Raw genomic sequence first — 10,447 nt, 5'->3', positions numbered from 1 at the left:
CTCTCACTAGGAACTCTCACTTTTGGGATGCTCCCACTCAGAACCTGCCCACCACTGTGAGAGGCCCAAGCAACATGGGAATGTCACACATGGGTGCTCCAGGGATAGCCCTAGCCGACAGCCAGCATCAACTGCCAGCCATATGGATGTGGCACCTTGGATGTCCAACCCAGTCAAGCCCTCAAATAACTGCAGCCCCACCACATCTGCCAGCACCTGCACAAGAGCAAAATCTTCCCAGATAAGCCTAGCCACTCCACAGAAGCATGAAAAGTAATAATAAATTTTTGCTGTAAGCCACCAAGTTTGGTGCCATTTTTATCCAACAAATAGATAGCCAGGATACACAGAGAGATAACCAAGTTCCCTGCCCACAGCAAAGGGCTGGTTCCCATAATCCAATTGTCCCATCCTTCACAGCTCTTCATGTCTCCTGGGGATCTTGGGAATTCTGGAGGGACCCCTTGTTTTCCAACTCCTACAGAATGCAACACTTGTACATTGGAGTCAGGAGTGTCTGGAGAGACTCTCCAACCTAACAGCTTCATTATCCAAAGAACCTGCTCAAAGAGAAGGAGATTAGCTGGTAACAGGGCCAGGGCTTTAAGTTGGCTCTCTTGATTCTAAGAACCATGCTCCAGCTATAGCATTATGCTGCCTTCCCATCTGTCCTGGAACAGAGCAGGTAGAGTCTTTAACACAGATTCTGCCAAGCATAACTCCTTTCCTGGCAGAGTTTCTCTGAGAACCACAGGAATGCTGCTTACATGAGACCTCAAAATTAATCTGCTCTCCACAAGCTCATTGCACTGCCTAGAAGGGCAGACTGACAAATGATGCCTCTTAAAATTTACTAATTACACCTGTTCTGAGCATCTACTGTGTGCCAGGAAATTAGTTAGGCATAGATATAAGGGACACAAGCATGAATAGAATAGAGTCACTTTCCTAAAACTACCAGCCTAGGCCAGGGCACAGACACAATTTGTTACAAAGCCATGAAATGAGTGCTCTTATAGCATTATCTACGATGTGCCAGTGGGTTGCAAAGTCTCACAGAGTGGTGGCATTTGAGCTGGTCTTGAAGAATAAGTAGGAAAAGACAAAGCAGGTATGGGATGAGTGCAGACAGAAGGAAAGGGAAGACAAAGGTATGAAGGAGTCAAAGTCAAAAGTATGCTTCAGACCTTCAAGTATTCTGGATGGCAAATGAGTCAGGCTTGTGGTATAGTGAGATGGGAATGAGAAGCTGAAGTTGGGCAAGTCAGGGCTTACATCTCAGGATAAATGTTTGGAATTTTATCCTGCAGGATGAATCAGACATTGTATACCAATAATAAGATAAATCTATGTTTCACAGTGGAGTCTTTGGCAGTGGGGAAAATAGATAAGAATTATGTATTAGTCAGCTTTTGCTGAATAACAAACACTCCAAAATCATAGTGGCATACAACAATAAGCACTTATTTCTCACTCTTGCACCTGCATTTTAGCTAAGTATGACTGACTTTGGCTGGGTTTGGCTGGGCTTGGCTTTTGTTTAAAAAACAAACAAAACAATTCTCAGTTAACTAGGAACAAAGACAAACTTCCTCAACTTAATAAAGTACATCTGAGGGAGGGGGGACAGGGAAAACAAAAAGCAGCCAGCATCATACTTAGCAGTGAGAACCTCAAGCTTTCCACTAAGATCAGGTGTAAGACAAAGATATTTCTTCTCATCACTCCTTTTCAAGATTGGACTAGAAGTTTTAACTAATGCAATAAGACAAGAAAAAGAAATAAAAGGTATATAGAGTGAGAAGAAATAGAGCAGTTTTTGTTTTCAGGTGACATGATCATCAATGTAGAAAATCTGAAAGAATCAACAACCAAAAGCAAAATAAAATAAACCTCCTGGAACTAATAAACAATTACAGCAAGGTTAGAGGATACCTTGATACAGGGATGGAATTTGAAACTAAAAACACAATATCATTTACATTAGCACCTCCTCAAAATGAAATGTTTAGGTATAAATCTAAGAAATATATATAAGGTCTATATGATGAAAACTACAAAGCTCTGAGGAAAGATTTCGAAGAAGAATGTGAAAAGGCCACAGACTGAATAATTCCAACTAGGGCAGTGAAAATACTTGGTATGACACTATAATGACAGACACATGTCATTATATGTTTGTCCAAACCCATATAGTGTACAACACCAAGAGTGAACCATAATGTAAACTATGGATTCGGTAATTATGATGTGTCTATATGAGTCCACCAATTGTAACAAATGTACAACTCTGGTAGGATATGCTGATAATGGGGGAAGCTATGCATGTGTGGAGGCAGGGATATATGGGACATATTTGTATCTTCCACTCAATTTTGCTATAAGCATTAAAGTGCTTTAAACAAAGTCTTAAAAAAACAAACAAACAAAAAATGCACTTTGACAAAGATGGGAAATACGGATATTGGGTAGGTGTATTCTTTTTCTATTCCCACAAAACAAATCACCACAAACATAATGGCTGTTGGTGTTTCTGATGGCATAACATTCAAAAACCAGTGGTCCTCCCAGGCAAGTCATGGGGATTTACTCCATTAACAGGAGACTTCTAAAGATCCTTCCTGGATAATTCCACGTCTAGGTTTGGCTCCTGCTGAGATAGCTGAGGGGATTCATGAGTCACAAACCCAATCAATTCAGATAGCTCTATGTGTGACTAAACACTGTGCTCTTTTCTTCCTCCTGAAGCACTAGCAAAGGTTTGATTTCTTCCAGAGCACACTATCCCAACAGACAACCATCTAATTTTGGTGTCTTTTGCAATCTGACTAAGGTAAGAATTTCTCACATTTTAAGTAACTTGTTCCTTTTTATTTAATAACTAGAGGCCCGGTGCACAGGTGGGGTCCCTCAGCCTGGTTGGCAATCAGGGCCGATGGTGGGGGGCCTCTGAAGGGGAGGGGCCACAGGAGGTTGGCTGGCCCTGGGGGAGGGACCAAGGGAGGTTGGCTGGCCACGGGAGGTTGGCTGTGGGAGCGTACTGACCACCAAGAGGCAGATCCTGCATTGAGCGTCAGCCCTCTGGTGGTCAGTGAGCATCATAGCAACCGGTCAACCGGCCATTCGGTCATTCGGTAGCTTAGGCTTTTATATATAGAGACTAGAGGCCTGGTGCATGAAATTCGTGCATGCGAGTGGGGGTTCCCCTCAGCCCAGCCTGCACCCTCTCCAATCCAGGACCCCTCAGGGGATGGCTAACTGCTGGTTTAGGCCCGATCCCGGGCCTAAATCAGCAATCGGACATCCCTCTTACAATCCTGGACCACTGCCTCCTAATTGCTCACCTGCCTGCCTGCCTGGTCACCCCTAACTGCCCCCCCCCGCCAGCCAGGTTACCCCCAAATGCCCCCCTCTGCCAGCCTGGTCACCCCTCATGGACCCCCCTCACCACCAGCCTGGTCACACCACGCAGCCTGCTGTTCAGTCATTTGGTCATCCCTCACTAACCCTCCTGCTGGCCTGGTCACCCCATGCAGCCTGTTGTTCAGTCATTTGGTCTTCCCTCACTAATCCCCCTGCCAGCCTGGTCATAGACAGCCATCTTTGTGAGGGCATGAGGGTTAATTTGCATATTACCTCTTTATTATATAGGATTCTTCCTTCACCTCTTCCTTTACCTCTCTCTTTTCAGCAAGAAGGAAAGAGGCTGCACTTTCAATACTTTTCTTGGAAACCTCTTTAGATACTAGTAAATATCTAAGTTCATCACTTATAAGTTCTGCTTCCCACACAACTGTAGGATAAAACTCAGGGACATTTTCTGCCACTCTATCACAAAGATTTCCTTTCCCCCAGTTTCCAAGAACATGATTCTCTTTCCATCTGAGCCCTCACCAGAAGAATCTTTAATGTTCCTATTTCTACCAATGTTTTGTTTATGGCAATACAGGTGTTCTCTAAGACAATGCAGGCTTGCTCTGTCATGCTCCTCACTTCCTTCGGAGCCCTCACAGGCAATGTCTTTCACATCCATATTTCTAACCAACAGTCTTTTTAAGGCAACCTTGACTGCTTCTATCATGGCCCTCAAACTTCTTCCAGCTTTTAACCATTATCCAATTCCAAAGTTACTTCCACATTACTAGGTATCTGTTACAGCAGCACTGCATTTCCAGATACCAGATTCTATTAATTGCCCATTGCGGCTGCAACACATTACCACAAACTTAGTGGCTTAAAATAACACATATTTACTCTATTACAGTACTTGTGGTGAGAAGTCTAAAATCATCAGGTCAGCCTAGCTGCATTCCTTCAGGGGGAAATCCATTTCTTGCCTTTCTCAGGGACCTCATCTCACTTTGGATACAAGGATCCTTGGTTAGATAGGTTAAAATGGCTATGAGACTGAAGCTCAAGACAAATATCAAGGTGAACAGAACAGTCCAAAAACAAGCTTTAATCATTCAGAGGTCTATGATTTTCACTTAGACATTTGGTCTCTCAGCGATATTGCCCAAAGAAGACCACAAGTCTTCTTGAATAGGTAAAAGCATAGGACAGATAACCTCAGATTCCATCCAACTTTAAAACCCTCTTTACTGTGATTCTGGCTGGTACCACTGTTCTTAAATAATATTCTTTATCCCTATCATAAAATATGTCCAAGGCTGCTTCTGAAAAAGACCAAAAAAAAAAAACAAAAAAAAACAAAAAAAAACTAGCAAAACAAATTTTGGTCAAATCCATTTGGCTTTAGTATTCAGCTCCCCAGCAGAAATCCAGGTCAGTCAATCAGAATGCAATTTGTTGAAAGCCTGCCTTTTGGACCTAAGCATCAGCCAACATAGTGAGAGAGGAAAAACATATGAAGCATGATGGTGGCGCCTTGCATTTACAGAATGGAGCAGCCAGACACTTGGCTAAGATGGGGTATTTTGAAGTAAACATATGGAATTGAGCAGTTTCCTGGTTTCTGTCAACTGAAGATTAGGGGCAGAAGTTAAATGCAGGCATTTTTCCCTCTATAAGTGAAATGTGGTGTTCGGAAAACTCTTTGCAAAGCATTCATTGGATGGCTGTGATCGACAGGCAATGTTCCCTGCACCTAGAAAACAGACAGATCTGACCACATTAACTGGGCTTTCTGCACGAATAATCTCCACTTCAAGAAATTCACAAGCGCTTGACCCCAACAACAAAAACAAATATTCATGTAAGAGAAAAAAACATCAGCAATGAAATGAGCATGCTTACATTGCAAGGGTAAGGGAGGGAAGGAATGGTGTGATGGTGGCTGTTAGGGGCAGGGAGGGGGGCACTTTGTTGGTTTAGTTGGTTGTTTGGTTATTTTATTTTAGTTTTGTCCTGTTTAATTTTTAGGCATTCCTCTGGTGTCTCTAACCAAACTATAAGCCCTTTGAAGGATGGCCCCATGGATCCTATGCATCATCACCCTAACCCAAGCACATGAGTTAAGTAACTTGTGCTTAACTTAAGCGGAGATATGAGCTTATTACTGATGATAAACCTAGATCAGTAATGGCTGAGGAGGTTCAATTCCACAGTTTACGGGAACTGACTTTGCCCACTGCCTCCCCTAAAGGACAAGTGGGGTGCTTGTCCCTTGTGTGTAGGTGAAAAACAAGAAACAAAGAATCTTTCGATCATGGATTTCTCTTCAAGGAAGAGCCAACAGCCCAAGGCAATCCCGTTCCTCCCCCAATCTGGGAAGCACACTTGGCCCAAACCCAGATGATCTCTTTCTGTTCAATCCATGTCTGCTTTGTTTGTAGCTCACGGAGCCAGTTACCACAGAAACACAGAGGAAGGGGCTGAAGCTATTGCAGTTTGAGGTGACACAGACAATGACAGTCTTCAACCTTTCTCTTTAAAAAGAAAAGAAAAATTACCTGCATCTGTCTATAAATAGTTACAAAATAATTATGTATTTCCCCAAAGGAAGGAAACAAACAGCAGGGAAAACACAGACACTTTCTTGGTTCATCTCTTTTCTGTTTGGGTTCAAAAGACAGCCCTGAAGCTTCCCACCTACACTTCTGGTGACTGGCCCGTCAGGAGAAACTTGTCTATTTGCTGCCTGTAATTTCACTGTTGGAGGCTTAGCTGCTGCTAAAGATAAGGGCATCCATCACAGTGCACTAGAAAGAACCTTCCGTTTGCCAAAATCCAGGAACTGGAAAAAAGACATCATTTATGTTTTCATGTAAATTAAATGCTTCCTGTCACAAATTCTGGAGCAAGGCAGTTCTTACACATTAGTGTAGGGTAGTGGGAGCGCTAGAAGATTCCATGATGTAAGCTCTCCTAGGAGCCAAGTTCTTTTTAGTACACAAACCAATTCGAAGAAAAGTTGCAATGCATTACAGCTGTGACTGTTTGCCCCAACGCTCCCCATCAGTGTCGTTCATGCCTGCCCAACGGGTGGCTGGGAGAGGATGTTGTGGCCCCAGTAGTGGGACTGGTGTCACCGGTCTCACTGATATTATTTCACACATGGGGGAGAGGGGTCTTGGTCTATGCCAGTCACATTTCTTCCTTTGACTTCTGCTTGGATGGCCCAGGAGGCATCTTACTTTATCATCCTGATGACTCATCTTTATTCTTCAGTTTATATGAACCAGGACCAATGAGAAAAAGTTTTGTATTGACACAAATGTGGGGGGATACATTAGTGCACACTAGTCAGATGGATAGAAAAACATAAACGTAGCTTCTGGAGACTCCTGCTTCCAGTAACAGCAGGCTAGCAACTTCAACAAAACCTCCCAAGCAAAACCATCTTCTTAAAAACACCATTTTTCTAACAAGGAACAGTGAAAGGTGACCCCACTGCTAATCCTCTCACCCTGAGTGTGATTAGTAGGTGTTAATGATATAAGACATTGGGCAGAGGGTCTAGTTCTCCACAGAGGAAGTCAGGGAATGAAGGAATTCACACAATAGTCAGCTTCATTGGGCGTGGAGTTGTGGGCACAGCCTTATAATATGAAGGTGTAGTTGATGGTCACAGTGGTGAACAAGAGTCACCAGGGAAGTTTAACCATGTAGACACTCTACTGAAGAGTCTCACCTGCTTTAGAAAGATTTCTCTTCAAAATGCTCAAAAATGTCACATGGCCTTGACATTTAAAGGCTTATATAATTTTTTTTTTATTTATTTTTTTTTTTATTTTTTTTTTTTTTTGGTTAAAGTTTTAGAAAGGGTATTACATATGTGTCCATTTTATCCCCCCGCCCTAGACAGTCCCCTAGCCTCCCCTATCCCCCAATGTCTTATGTCCACTGGTTATGCTTCTATGCATGCATACAAGTCCTTTAGTTGATCTCTTACCCCCCTACCTCCTGCCCCGCAACCCTCCCCGGCCTTCCTGCTGCAGTTTGACAATCTGTTTGAGGCAGCTCTGCCTCTGTATCTATTATTGTTCAAAAGTTTATAATGGTCTCTATTATCCATGAATGAGTGAGATCATGTGGTATTTTTCCTTCATTGACTGGCTTATTTCACTTAGCATAATGCTCTCCAGTTCCATCCATGACGTTGCAAATGGTAAGAGTTCCTTCAAAGGCTTATATAATTAATGCATCTACATGAAATGCCATATTCTCAGGGAATACAGGCAGACCTCAGAGATATTGTGCATTTGGTTCCAGACCACCGTAACAAAGCAAATATCACAATAAAGCGTGTAGTGAACTTTTTGGGTTCCCAGTGCATATAAGCCATGTTTATACTATACTGTAATCTATTAAGTGTGCGATAAAATTGTGTCTTTTAAAAATCTACATACCTTAATTTTAAAAAAATATATTTTATTGCTAAAAAATGCTAACCATCCTCTGAGCCTTCAGCAAATTGTAACTGTCTCGATGTTCATGAAAACACAGCTGTGAAGTACAATGAAATGAAGTGAAATAAACAAAGTATACTTGTACTGAATAAGTGAGGTGGTTCTGGGTTTGTGGGGGGTTTTCAAGTCACTGAATACAAATCATTATGTTGAACAATTTACAAACTATGCATCATAGCAATGACCTTAGCATCAGATGGAGAATCCCTGCGAATCGTCCAGTGACAGCACCTACTCCATAGACATCAAAGGACATTGACCAAACAGCAAAGATTAAGCAACCTGCTGGCCAGAGTCCTTTGGAGTTATCCTCCAAGCCCACTCCTGGCAAAAGGCAAACACCAAATTTGGCCAGGTGCATTTCTGCAGGGGGCTCGCCTGCCCAGCTCAAGCAGTGTGGGAATGCTACAGCTGCCCACTAGGAATAGTTGCTCCCACCTGCACACAGGTACAAGGGGTTGTTGGGGTGAGCTCCATTTTTAATTTCTGTTTGGCCCTTATCAATCTAAGCCCATGTTGGACTGAGAGGATTATATTTCATCTTCCTGGAGTGTCTTCTGAGTGCTATCTCCTCAGTCGCCCACCTAATTAAGAGGCTAGTCCTTTCTTTCCTAAGACACTGGACACATAATTCTGTAAAAAGGTAGAAACTGATCAATCGACCACGCGGGTAAGACGTTAGCAGGTATAAACAAAGAATTTAGTCCATTTTGCTTAAATATAGTAGAGTTAATGGTCCATTTTGTTCTTTAAAAGAATCTGTCACGGAGAACCAAGATGGCGGCATAGGTTAACGCCGGAGTTTGCTGCTTTGAACAACTACTTCAAAAGTGAAACCAAAAAACAGAAGGGACATCACCCAGAACCACTGGAACGCTGGCTGAGTGGAAGTCCTACAACTAGGAGGAAAGAGAAACGCATACGGACACTCAGAGGAGGCGCAGTGCTGAAGTCAAATTCTGAGGTGCTGAGTGCGCGGAGCGGGCTGGCGGCGGAGGGCGCGGTTGGCGTTTCCAATCGGGAGGGAGTCGCAGACTCTGAGCTCCAGATCCGGGCGAGTCTTTAGGGACCCAGACTCAAACGGGAGAAGCGGGACTGTCTGGCTTTGGTCAGAGCGAGTGCAGCTTTCTCTCCGAGGTGTGCAGCGGGTGCTGGGACTCAGAGAGGCAGAGCCCCTGGGGACAGGACTGAGAGCCGCCATAACTGCTCTCTCCGGCCCACCCTGTTGATCCTGTGCGACCCGCCCCGCCCAAGCCCTGCACACAGGCATTTGCCGGATAGCCTCAGGCAAACGCCAGATTAGCACCTCCCTAGAGGACAGAAGTTCTCTCACTGCTGACACAGCTGATTCTCATAGCCACTTGGCCTGGAGGTCAAACCCTCCCTGGAATTAGCTACAACAATCAAGATTTAACTATAAGACTGTGAACAAAGACCACTAGGGGGTGCACCAAGGAAGCATAACAAAATGCGGAGACAAAGAAACAGGACAAAATTGTCAATGGAAGATATAGAGTTCAGAACCACACTTTTAAGGTCTCTCAAGAACTGTTTAGAAGCCGCCGATAAACTTAATGAGATCTACAAGAAAACTAATGAGACCCTCGATCTTATATTGGGGAACCAACTAGAAATTAAGCATACACGGACTGAAATAACGAATATTATACAGACTCCCGACAGCAGACCAGAGGAGCGCAAGAATCAAGTCAATGATTTGAAATGCGAGGAAGCAAAAAACACCCAACCGGAAAAGCAAAATGAAAAAAGAATCCAAAAATGCGAGGATAGTGTAAGGAGCCTCTGGGACAGCTTCAAGCGTACCAACATCAGAATTATAGGGGTGCCAGAAGATGAGAGAGAGCAAGATATTGAAAACCTATTTGGAGAAATAATGACAGAAAACTTCCCCCACCTGGTGAAAGAAATGGACTTACAGGTCCAAGAAGCGCGGAGAACCCCAAACAAAAGGAATCCAAAGAGGACCACACCAAGACACATCATCATTAAAATGCCAAGAGCAAAAGATAAAGAGAGAGTCTTAAAAACAGCAAGAGAAAGAGGCTCAGTTACCTACAAGGGAATACCCATATGACTGTCAGCTGATTTCTCAACAGAAACTTTGCAGGCCAGAAGGGAGTGGCAAGAAATATTCAAAGTGATGAATACCAAGAACCTACAACCAAGATTACTTTATCCAGCAAAGCTATCATTCAGAATTGAACGTCAGATAAAGAGCTTCACAGACAAGGAAAAGCTAAAGGAGTTCATCACCACCAAACCAGGATTATATGAAATGCTGAAAGGTATCCTTTAAGAAAAGGAAGAGGAAGACAAAGGTAAAGATACAAATTATGAACAACAAATATGCATCTATCAACAAGTGAATCTAAGAATCAAGTGAATAAATAATCTGATGAACAGAATGAACTAGTGATTATAATAGAATCAGGGACATAGAAAGGGAATGGACTGACTATTCTTGGGGGGGAAAGGGGTATGGGAGATGCGGGAAGAGACTGGACAAAAATCGTGCACCTATGGATGAGGACAGTGGGTGGGGAGTGAGGGCGGAG

This window comes from Myotis myotis, unplaced genomic scaffold (genome assembly GCF_014108235.1).
Source record: "Myotis myotis isolate mMyoMyo1 unplaced genomic scaffold, mMyoMyo1.p scaffold_m19_p_9, whole genome shotgun sequence".
NCBI lineage: Eukaryota > Metazoa > Chordata > Mammalia > Chiroptera > Vespertilionidae > Myotis > Myotis myotis.
The sequence above is the reverse complement of the archived record's forward strand: the minus strand, read 5'-3'. Positions refer to the sequence as shown.